General features: G+C 39.8%; 1 long non-coding RNA gene across 1 annotated transcript in view; it reads left to right on the top strand.

Annotated features, from left to right (window-relative positions):
- The window catches only part of LOC135225291 (uncharacterized), a 342890-nt gene extending 330449 nt beyond the window's left edge, over positions 1-12441 (top strand). Inside the window, exon 4 of the long non-coding RNA XR_010316939.1 lies at positions 12264-12441. This is a non-coding gene — a long non-coding RNA (uncharacterized LOC135225291). The remainder of the gene's footprint in view (positions 1-12263) is intronic.
- The last annotated feature ends 321 nt before the right edge of the window (positions 12442-12762 follow it).

The following is a 12762-nucleotide window of genomic DNA, read 5'->3' as shown; positions in this document are numbered from 1 at the left end:
CAAGTAGACGAAAGCTCCCGTTTTTTTATGTATTTTTAATACACATTTTACATAATTGTGGACTTTGATTACTTCAATATATATATATATATATATATATATATATATATATATATATATATATATATATAAGTATATATACATACATACCTGGTAATCATCGTCACCTTCTGATACCCCGACCCGAGATCGAATCTCGGCTGGTTATCAGAATATCTTCATTTCTTTCTTATTAGGATCTATGTAGGCTTCGTAGTGACAAGTGTTTCCAAAAGTGAAGAAATCGAGATGGTAAGAGGGCGTTGTGGGTAATAAATACTACATGCGTATATATTGTATAAAGTGACCAGTTGGCTTCTTCATGTTATATCTAATGTAAGACGGGTATTATTTTTTATTAATATTTCAGATGAACCCTATTGATTTGGAAGAAGCCCATCACTGGGGTATTGACTTGAAATTGGAGCTTCTCTTACTTCTTATATTAGAAAGAAGTAAGAGAGGCAAAAAAGAAAAAAAGAAAAAAAAAAATGAGTAAAACTAACCCTTCAAACGCCGACTGGACGTATTTTACGTCGAGGATAAATTGTCTGTCGGGTGCCGACTGGACGTATTTTACGTCGACATACAAAAGTTTTTTTTAAAATTCGCGGAAAAATACTTATAGGCCTACCAGCCTAAAACTTTTGAATCACGCGCCTTGGGGGATGCTGGGAGTCCACGGATCAGGCCTTGTTTTGTTTTGAAGCGTGACCCAGTTGCGCATGCGCGATATCCCTTCTTCTCGCTCCAGCCAGCATCAGTAGCGCACCATCCGAGAGCGATCTTTCGTGAAAAGCGTGTTTTTTTCTGGACTTGTGCGAGACTTTGAGCATTTGTATTGCTACAGGCATTCCGTTAGATATGTCTCAACGACGTGTGAACCGTGAAAGGCGCGTTTTACCCGTCCCGTCGGAAGGGATCGTGTAAGGCGAGTTTTTGGACATGGATGCTGGCGAGGGGCCAAGCAGCCCACCCGCATGACCCCGCGCCTCAGGCCGTTCTGTGCGGCCACGTGTGGCTGAAAGTGTTTCGGGAAAAACATCGTTTGCCTTTGGTTACCCCTAGAAAGCAAAGGATGTGGGCGTCCTTAGGGGCATTCGTAGGCATTTGAGGCCTCCAACCAAGGGACATAGACGAATATCTTTCGGAGCTTTGATCGGGAACAGTGTCGCAAGTCCTCCATTTTGATGGCGATGGTCATCGAGTGATGAGGACATCAGTCCCGATGAAAGTGAGGATGAATATTTGCCCCCAATGTCCGTTCGAGGCGCACATCCCGAAAGTGAGCTCGAATTAAGTTCAGTGCATAACGAGGGGGAATCTGAGGGGGAGGGGGAGGGGGAGGGTGGGGATACGGGCTCAGTTTTATCGCAGAGGACGATACAGAAAGTGAGGGCCTAAGTGAGGGTGATGGGCCAACGGGGGGGGGGGTATAGTGTGCATCGTGCCCGCACCCGTGCGCGTGCGCGCGCACGGGCACGTAGAAGGTCGGCTCGTCGCGCCAGCCAAGGTGAAGGTCGGTCGTCGGAGAGTGACGAGGGGTGGACGGAGGACCCCACCCCTCCTAACATGCACCCCTTCACGGCAACCCCTGGGATGACCGTACCAGTACCCCTGACTGTTTTGGGATTCATCCAGCTTTTCCTGACGCGGGAATTGCTGGAATACCTGGTACACGAGACGGTGGACTACGCTCGGTACTGCCGATATGAGCTGAAGACGACCTTGTCGTATTCCTGGCGGGGTTGCAACCTCATTGACATGGCACATTTTTTGGGGCTCCACATTTATTTTGGTTTTGACACCTGCTATCGACGTCAGGCAATATGGAAGAGAAGTTATTTTTATATATGCCGAATGTGCCTGGCGTTATGTCCCGTGATAATTCCTGGCGATGGACAGGTACTTCAACGCCTTCAACCGAAGGGCCATACCCCGGAATAACAGTGATCGCCTCATTTTAGTGCGTACAGTGTGGATTATATCCGTGAGCGATGTAGTAATCTCGTGATTCCTGGAAAGACCAATGTCTTTGGATGAGGGGATGATGCCTTACAAAGGACGTCTTAGTATAAAAGTGTATAACCTCCCCCAAGAAGCCAAAGAAATGGGATGTGAAATTCTTTCTCATTACCGAGGCCAACACTGGATACGTTGTGGACTTTTCAGTGTATACCGGGGTATTCTCCACGCTGCGTGACACTGTATTCAACCTTGTGGGACGTTTCCGTAACCAGGGATATCACCTGTTTATGGATAATTATTATAACTCGGTATCCCTGGCCCAGGAACTGTATGAAGCAGGTGGGTTCTACGTGCCAGTGGTACCCTTCGGTTTTGGTGCGTGGGGCCCCCCGAAATGTCCTCAACAAGAGGTTTCGCTAGTCATCCGAAACAACCCCTGGCAAGAAGAGGAGAGACAGAGTGGCGGCGGAAGGGCGCTGTCTTCGTCATCTGTTGGAAGGGTGTCCGACTCGTCCCCATGGTTACGACGAGTCATGAACCCATCCAAGAAGAGATCGTACAGCGGAAGAAGACACGTCGACAGGGCCGAGTTGTGTTTGAGGAGTTTCGTACCGAGCGGCCTACTGTCATTGGGCACTACAACAGGCACATGGGAGGAGTTGATCTCTTTGATCAGCTCATCCAGTACTACCCTTCTTCGCCAGGAGACCCAGAAGGTGGACACAGAAGCTCCTCAAATACATCCTTCAGTTGGCCCTCCAAAATGCCTACATACTGTACTGTGGGTACCGCGGTGACAATCTTCCGAGGTTGACCCACGCACAGTTCCTAGAGGTAGCCGGGAATGACCCTCATCAACTTCGATCCCGATGAGTGGCCTTCCATAACTGACCCCCCTGCCCCGAGCTGCAGATCTGCCCCTAGAGGAAAGGGCAGATAGGAGGGCCAACTTCGCTCGACCTGCCGCCGCCCCTGCTGCCGCCGTCCCTGCTGACGACGCCCCTCTGACGACGCCCCTGCTGACGACGCCCCTGCTGCCGCGACCCCTGCTGCCGCCGCCCCTGCTGCCGCCGCCCTGCTGACGACGCCCCTTGCTGTCGCCGCCCCTGCTGACGACACCCCTGCTGTCGCCGCCCCTGCTGACGACGCCCCTGCTGACGACGCCCCTCTTGCTGCCGGCCCCGCCATCACCGCTTCTCGTCGGGTAGTGGACCCTGCGTGTCGGCTGCAGCCAGGGGAACACATACTGGAGGCCATAGAAGGGCGAAGGCAGAAACGGTGCCGGGTGTGCCATATGAATGGACAGAAGGAGAGACACCCGGTTCTTCTGTCGTCTCTGCAAAGTTGCTCTTTGCAGGATAGGGGAGAGTGTGACCGAAAGTATCACACTAAGGTCATGTATTGGAGCGCGCCCCTAAACCGACAGCGGGAGGGCGCACAGGGGCCGCCGGGTCCATCAGCAGTAAGGGCGCGCGTCTCCCTCCTCCACCTGTACCTCGTCATGTCGAGGGAACAAAAAATGGCAAGACTCTTCAATGGAGGAGGGAGAAAACAAGAATAGAACGAAGAGTCAGGATTACGAGTGAGTATTCTGCATTTATTTTATATTTAGTTTTATATTTATTACAATTTTTTATATATCTTAATGTGTGCATGATAAAATAATAATAAGCATTTCATTGTATGCGAAAAGAGAAGTGTCACCTGCATTCCTTTTATTTATGTATTGGTACCAGAATCGAAGAATGTAATATATTATTTTACTATAAAAAAAACGTATATATTATATATATATATATATATATATATATATATATATATATATTATATATATATATATATATATATATATATATCTATATATATATATATATTTATATATATAGATATAGATATATATATATATATATATATATATATATATATATATATTATAAATATTATTTTTGGGGGGGTACAAGCAAATTACTTACAGTCTAGTAATATTCAATCATTTACCTTCACTTTAAAACAATTGCAAGTCTCTAGAACAATATCTCGATTTATGGTGAAATAATTTTGAAAAAAAAATATTTTTATTTCCGTCCGCGCGCCGATTCTCGGCCGAAAATCTCGGAAACGCGTAGGTCACATTCTCCTAATATTTGTACCTTTTCATATTACGCTTATTTTTATAGTTTTTTATATATGGAATGTGCGCAAAAACATGCACAATATAAACGAAAAATATTGGAAGGTTGTAGCATTTATCATTTTTGAAATAGTTTGCATATAAAGTACGATAAGTACGAAAAAAAACAAAAAAAACTACGATCGGTCAACTTTGACTCAACCGAAAAGGTCAAAAAACGCATTTTATTATAACATAAAAATCTTACAGTCTAGTAATATTCAATCATTTATTCTTCATTTTAAAAAACTATTGCAAGTCTCTAGAACAATATCTCGATTTATGGTGAATTTTTGAAAAAACATATTTTTTCCCTCCGCGCGAACGATTTTCGGCCGAAAATCTCGGAAAACGCGTAGGTCACATTCTCCTAATATTTGAGCCTTTTCATATTACGCTTTTTTAAAGGTTTATATATGGAATGTGCGCAAAAAACATGCACAATATAACAAAAAATATTGGAAGGTTGTAGCATTTATCATTTTTGAAATATTTGCATATAAAGTACGATAAGTACGAAAAAAACTACGATCGGTCAACTTTGACTCAACCGAAAAGGTAAAAAACGCATATATAACATAAAAATCTTACAGTCTCGTAATATTCAATCATTCTTTATCTTCATTTAAAACATATTGCAAGTCTCTAGAACATATCTCGATTTTATGGTGATATTTGAAAAAAATATTTTTATTCCGTCGCGCGCCGATTCTCGGCCGAAAATCTCGGAAACGCGTAGGTCACATTCTCCTAATATTTTGTGCCTTTTCATATTAACGCTTTTTTTTATAGTTTTATATATGAAAATGTGCGCAAAAACATGCACAATATAACAAAAATTATTGGAAGGTTGGTAGCATTTATTCATTTTTGAAATATTTGCATATAAAGTACGATAAGTACGAAAAAAACTACGATCGGTCAACTTTGACTCAACCGAAAAGGTCAAAAAACGCATTTATAACATAAAATCTTACAGTCTAGTAAATATTCAATCATTTATCTTCATTTTAAAACATATTGCAAGTCTCTAGACAACCAATATCTCCCGATTTCTTTTGGTGACAATTTTTGAAAAAAATATTTTTTTTCCCCTCCGCGCGAACGATTTATTTTTCGGCCGAAAATCTCGGAAACGCGTAGGTCACATTCTCCTAATATTTGAGCCTTTTCATATTACGATTTTTTTAAAGGTTTTTTATATGGAAATGTGCGCAAAAACATGCACAATATAACAAAAAATTATTGGAAGGTTGTAGCATTTATCATTTTTGAAATATTTGCATATAAAGACGATAAGTACGAAAAAAACTACGATCGGTCAACTTTGGACTCAACCGAAAAGGTCAAAAAACGCATTTATAACATAAAAATCTTACAGTCTAGTAATATTCAATCATTTATCTTCATTTTAAAACATATTGCAAGTCTCTAGAACAATATCTCGATTTATGGTGAATATTTGAAAAAAATATTTTTATTCCGTCCGCGCGCCGATTCTCGGCCCGAAAATCTCGGAAACGCGTAGGTCACATTCTCCTAATATTTGTGCCTTTTCATATTACGCTTTTTTTTCTTTTTTTATAGTTTTATATATGAAAATGTGCGCAAAAAAACATGCACAAATATAACAAAAATTATTGGAAGGTTGTAGCATTTATCATTTTGAAATATTTTGCATATAAAGTACAGAAAGTACGAAAAAAACTACGATCGGTCAACTTTGACTCAACCGAAAAGGTCAAAAAACGCATTGTATAACATAAAAATCTTACAGTCTAGTATATTCAATCATTTATCTTCATTTTAAAACATATTGCAAGTCTCTAGAACAATATCTCGATTTATGGTGAATATTTGAAAAAATATTTTTTTATTCCGTCCGCGCGCCGATTCTCGGCCGAAAATCTCGGAAACGCGTAGGTCACATTCTCCTAATATTTGTGCCTTTTCATATTACGCTTTCTTTTTTTAAAGTTTTATATATGAAAATGTGCGCAAAAACATGCAACAATATAACAAAAATTATTGGAAGGTTGTAGCATTTTCTCATTTTTTTTTATATTTGCATATATAAAAAAAAAACTTTTAACAAAAATTCGACATTCGGTCAACTTTTAACTCGTTCGAAATGGTAAAAAACTGCATTTGTAAGCTAAAAACTCTTACAGTATCGTAATATTCAATCATTTTCCTTCATTTTGAAACAAATTGCAAGTCTCTATAACAATATTTCGATTTATGGTGAATTTATTAAAAAATTATTTTTTTTACATCCGCGCGCTACGAATTCATGCATCATTTTGTGTATAAATATCTGTGTTGCTTTTATTGTTTTACAATATGTTATATATCAAAATGATCGCAATTTTAGTGCACATTACAACGAAAAAAAAAGCAACTTGTTACCTCTAACCGTTTGGCGCACAGCGCGATTTGAATACAATTATGTATGAATTTTTTTTTTTTCGCTACCATATATCGCATTATTTATATATGATAATGATAATATTTTCATTTCTGATGGTTGCATTTACTAAACTTCAAGCAATGAGAAAAAAAGGAGCCAAAAATGAACTCTTAATCTTGAAACTAAGCGCGCTGTGATTTTTGAAAAAAATATTTTTTTTTCCGCTTACGCGCTCACTCTCAAACCCCTCCGGCATACGGGAGTCATTTTTTTATTTAGGGACTCCGGCGTTTAAGGGCTAAGTAATAAATAATATCCAGGGATTTTAGAAGCCTATATCCACACGGCCTTTTCTAATACGAGACGAGACACATGGGGCGATACATTTGCGTTAACGATGCCTCATGGAGATTCTTCATGTCTATCTCTTCCATCAAAATCCGTCAAAACTTTCCCTGGAGCAATTTTCCAAGTTCGAAACTCCATTTAGCTCTTTTACGAAACACCTTCATAATTCATGCAAGGTGTTTTTCTTAAAAGACAGGAGACGTAAGATATGTGGATTCGCTTAGCTTATGCGAAAGGAGTGTGAATGCGCTTATAAATTATACGCGTGTTTGTAGCTGTTTGAACGTATAGATGGTTCATACTGATATGCAGTACAGCATGCAAATAACGCATACAAACGAATGTTTGTACTCACATACATAAACAGTCACATACACTCCCGCACGCGCGCGCACATTTGCAGGTAGGTGTACACGTCCCAACATCAAACGAACTCATTCATGAATTAATGGGTTCATTTCTAATGAGCATCTACAGAGTAAGGAAGTCCACTGGAAATATAAAAGTTTTCCAAGAGGTATCTACAGAATTAGAAAATCCACTGTAGAGATTGTACAGAAGTTACTTTCAGTAAAAGATCAGTCGCCACGTACAGGTATAAATGGAAGTGCTTTCATTATTATTATTAGTATTATTATTCTTTATTTTTTTCCTATTCGACCGGGTGGTTTTTATAGAGTGGGGTTCTGGGTTGCATTCTGCCTCCTTAAGAGTCCATAACTTCTCATTGTGTTTGCTGTTTCTTGTAGCACACTCTTTTGCATGAGTCCTGGAGCAACTTCGGCATGTAGATTTCCAGGTTCCTTTTCAGGGATCTTGAGATTGTGCCTAGTGTTCTTATGATTATGGGTACAGTTTCCACTGGCGTATCCCATATCCTTCTTATTTCTATTTTCAGGTCTTGATTGTGTCAATTAATGTCACGTCTGGTCTATTGGCACGTATCACCCAATCTGTTTTGATACCATAGTCCCAGAGGATCTTTGCGTGATCGCATTCTATCACTCCCTCAGGTTTGTGTTCGTTCCACTAATTACTGCATGTTGCAGAGGCTCCAATGGAAGGCTTTTGCTACTGAATCATACGACCTTGTTGTTCTGGTTATGTGCATTTGCTTGCTATGTGGTTTGTGGTCTCCTTTTTCATATTGCACTTTCTGCATATGGCTGAGATGTTATTTCCATCTATTGTTCTTTGAATATATAAGGATCTTGTGCCGTTGTTAGCATTTCTTCTGTTTCGCTCTTGAGTTCTCCCCTCTGTAACCATTGCCAAGTTTCATCACTGGCCAGTTCTTCAGTCTGTTTCATGCGCTGTTCTTGCATTGATTTGTTGTGACGTTCCTCTCCTCTGTTTTTCATTCTCTTGTCTCTGTATGTTTCTGGTTCTCTGTCTACTTTTATCAATCCTACTTCCCACGCACTCCAGAGCCTCCCGTCTCCACTGGTTTGAATTCAGATATTACCCCAGTGCTCTGTTCTCGACGTTGGCGCAGTCCTTTATGCTTAGTAGCCCTCTCACTCCTTCCTTTTTGTTTGCCCTTGGGTGTAGTGCTTTGTGTATTGTCATGTGTTTCCTAGTTTTATGGTCTGTGAGTTCAGCCTCCGTCCTCTACACTACTTCTGCGCTGTATCTGATTACTGGTACGGCCCATGTGTTTATGGCTTTCCAGCGTTGAGTTTTGACTTGAGTAGCGCCAAAAGTCTCTGCATATTCTTTCCTGATCGTGTCCTTCATCTCTTGGTGTTTTATATCTTCCCCTTCTATTAATCCCAGGTATTTGTATCCTGTCTTGTGTATGTGTTTAATGGTGTTCCCATCTGGGAGCTTTATCCCTTCAGTCCTTGTCATTTTGCCATTTTGTACGAATATATGTATTAATTTCTTTTATTATTATTATTATTATTATTATTATTATATTATTATTATTATTATTATTATTATTATTCAGAGGATGAACCCTGTTCATATGGAACTAGCCGACAATTAACTTGAATTGGAGCTTCCAAAGAATATGGTGCTTATTAGGAAGTAAGAGAAGATAAAGGGAAATACAGAAAGATCTCACTTATTTAAAAGAAAAAAATAATGAACAAATAGATAGGTAAAAATGCATGAATATGTAAAGAGAATAGCATTAGGGTGGTAATGCATTGCATCTTCGTTTGAACTTCTGAGGTTCTAATTGCACGACATCCTCAAAAGGGAGACTGTACCATAACCCAACGGTGTGAGGAATAATGGTCCCCTGGAACTTCGACGCTCGACACCAAGGCGCTTTTCAATGAAGAAGAATTCGAAGACACATTTGTGCCCGAGTAACCAGAACGCATACACGTTCTGACAAGTGTGTCTCCGCCCTCAGTTATTTTAGCCCTACGAGTATCGGAAACGTATAAAGTCATGCAGAATCGCCTTTCCCTAAATTAACTTCCTGTAGCTCGGGTGGACGTAAAATATTTCAAAAGACCATAAAAGGCGTAGCCTAGAAGTCTTACCTTGAAGTTAACTCCGACCGTATTTTTTGAGTTCTATTTTAGATCCAGACTTCATATTGCCACTGTAGAGTATAATTTGAGATTGAGTTTATTTACATATTGAAGAATAAATAAAAAAATTTGAGGCTTGACTATCAGCCTTCACTATTTACAACTTGGGAAATAAGGCATACCTAGTTGAAAATGTTCTAAAGTGGGATGATTTCATCTCATTACGTAAGGAAATTGGGCGAAGCACTTTTACAGTATTGGAACCGCACATACCATTATTTCATTCCATAGAAAATATTATCGAAGCTTTGCAGACGTATGTGATACTATTTTATATTAAAAAATTATCTCACTTTATACTGAAGTAATTTTCACTATCTTCCACTTTTTATCATTAAAGTACTCTTATTCTACGCACTGAAAAGCTAATCATTTTTTTCAGAAACTAGTTTCAGAAACTAGGAAGCAATTATTTATTCTGAGAACCAATTATTTATGAGTAATTTTTGAAGAATGTTGCCCTTATAATTAGATAAATGTCTTGTCGTTAAGTAAATGCAACTGTAAACTTAGCATTTGTATAATTAGCTTGTGAACTATAATGCTTTTTTAACTTAGCCCTCCGGTAAGGATAATTCTTTCAGCCCTCCGGTAAGGAGAATTCCTTCAGCCCTCCGGTAAGAATTCCTTCAGCCTTGGAAAAATCGTAGAACACAAAATTCCCGCGATGTGTAACTCTTCACAAAAAGATGTTTTACCAAAAGTGGTGTGATACGACTAAACACATCCTCATCTCGTTCCCATTAGCTCTAGTTTACTGATGTGTTTCATTACAGTACTTAATGGTTTACTGACGCACAGCTGATGTGTTTCATAACAGTATTTAATGTCAATTACAATTTCTTGTTTTATTCAGCGAGCATAGCAAATGTCTAACATTGACCATCGACATATCGTGGGTTTTATGTGATTGGTAATTCCAGGCCACTTGACTTTCTCACATCGAAACCCATTTGATAACGGTAATATGCAAACTTTGTATGGAATTGCGTCAATTCTGACTGCTATTCCCTGCTCAAGACGTAGGTGAAGGATCCCCGTCATTTGCACTTAGGACTGCAGTCATTAATCTTATCTGTTTACGACATATGATAAGTTACTAATTCCCTGTTCTTACCGCCGTTTCAGCCTTGTAGAATTATTGTCACGCTCACCAACATTCAGGCCAAACTGGACTCATACTGAAACCTGTCTGGAGTTTCGGGCGGTACACATTATGGTAGATCTATATAACTATTCCACGGTAATACTCTGCAGTTTTGCCCCCCGCGGTAGAATTGTGCAGTTTTACCCCCGCGGTAGTAGTCTTCAGTTTTGCCCTTCGCGCGTCGCGGTAGTATTCAGTTTAGCCCTATGTACAATACGTTCCCAAGTTGTGGTATTTTGGTTTATTGCTCTTTACAGCAGACTAAGAAACGTTGCTAGGAACCTTGACGTTGCAATTAACCTTTCCTCAGGATGTATAGACTTCCTCATTACTCTATCTTTCTTTGTTAGTTTTGGAGACAAGGAATAAAAGGTCTCCGAAGACGTCATCAGTCATTCTTAAATATTATCTATAATCCTCCGGGTTATTTTTCTTTGATTCTTCTCAGATGATAAAACATCTCTTTCTTACCCATGGTTTCACCCATAATTTACGATTTTTCTTGCATATTTCATACTCGTATTCATCTTGCAGGAGTGCTATTGTCATTATTGCACTTATCTTCCTTTTACTTGATACCATGATTTCAAAACACTCACTCTATCAGGACACTGCAGGACTTAAAAAACACGGCCAAGGCATGTTAACTCTGCCCTCTCAAAATATGCGCAGAGTAAGTCATCTGCGTGATGGGCGATATCCAAGCGGACTGGAGCGCTCGCTAATCCTGGCAGGACAAACCTGATGCCAGTCGCGTACGTGTATGGCTAGCTTAAGATAGGTATGATCGGTGGTATTGACCGCCTCGACTTTCTCCTACTTCACTGACATTTTTTTACTATAAACCGACGACAATGTATACCAGAAAATTAATAAAAGGGGCATTGAGTTAGTGCTAAATATTATAGTTGAAGCCTCTTTATGCTGATGAACTGGACGTCATGGTAACCCACCGGAACATGTCTGTCAGAACTCGCTCAGTAAAGCTAATATCGTCCTATGGTTTTTAAGGCACTGACATTAAAGGTGATACAGGAAATTCCCTGTTGAAACGGAGCAAACGAAAGATGGCCATTAAAAATATATATAAAGAGAGAGAGAGAGAGAGAGAGAGAGAGAGAGAGAGAGAGAGAGAAATTTAGTTGCTGGTAGGTCCAGTGCCGAAGACGCCCAAACCTGGGTGGCAGGACAGCGTTATAAAACTGGGCTAAAGGAATAGGGGCTGGGTCAATATACGTATTAATGCCGAAGTGAGAATTCGCTCCAGAGCGTTCTCTTTAAAGGCAGCGGCTATTCTCTCTCTCTCTCTCTCTCTCTCTCTCTCTCTCTCTCCTTGACTCTTGAACTCAGCGTTTGTCTTGAAGTCAGTTGCGTGTTTTCTCTTAGTCATGAAAGAATACAATATGTTTTCACAAATACCGCAATAACATATTCACTTAATTCATTTTGCCCGGTTACTAAGAGATTAGATACGTGAATAGGTTTTTTTCCCTTTTCCTTTCTAGATATTTCTCTGTACATAATTCCCGGTTTGTGTAGTTACTGGCATTTTTTTTTCACTTATTATGAGAATAATTGACATTTTTGGCATCGGTGTTGTGCATTGTATGATCTCGACCTTCTCAATTTCAGAGGTCCTTTATTCCTCACACCGTTGGGCTGTGGAACAGCCTCCCAGGGAATGGCGTGGAGATGGAACTTCAGGAGTTCAAGCGAAGATTCAGTGGTTTACTACTATTATACTGTTTTATTGCATTTAAATACATTTTTTTCTTTTAACCAGTTTGTTAATTTACTTTATTAAATGAGTGAGAGCTTTTCTTTCCGCGTATCCCTTTACCTCCCCTTACTTCTTGCTAATGAACACCACATTCCTTGGAAGCTTGAATTTGAAGTCAGTGGCCTCTTTGGGCTTGTTCTACACGAAAGTTGGTCATTTGCTGAATAATAATGATATTAATAATCTGTTGTATTCCATAACCGTAGGACAATTAACCGGTGAGCTTTCCCGAGTTTTAGTTTTGCACATTTTTTTTATCAGAATTTTTCCCCAATAAGGGGTGGATCCAGAAAAAGCACACCAATTGTCACTGCCCAATTCATCCATTTATGAATCTGGGACGACGGTTCC

This window comes from Macrobrachium nipponense, chromosome 20, assembly GCF_015104395.2.
Source record: "Macrobrachium nipponense isolate FS-2020 chromosome 20, ASM1510439v2, whole genome shotgun sequence".
Lineage (NCBI taxonomy): Eukaryota > Metazoa > Arthropoda > Malacostraca > Decapoda > Palaemonidae > Macrobrachium > Macrobrachium nipponense.
This window is presented reverse-complemented; position numbering and strand designations above follow the sequence as displayed.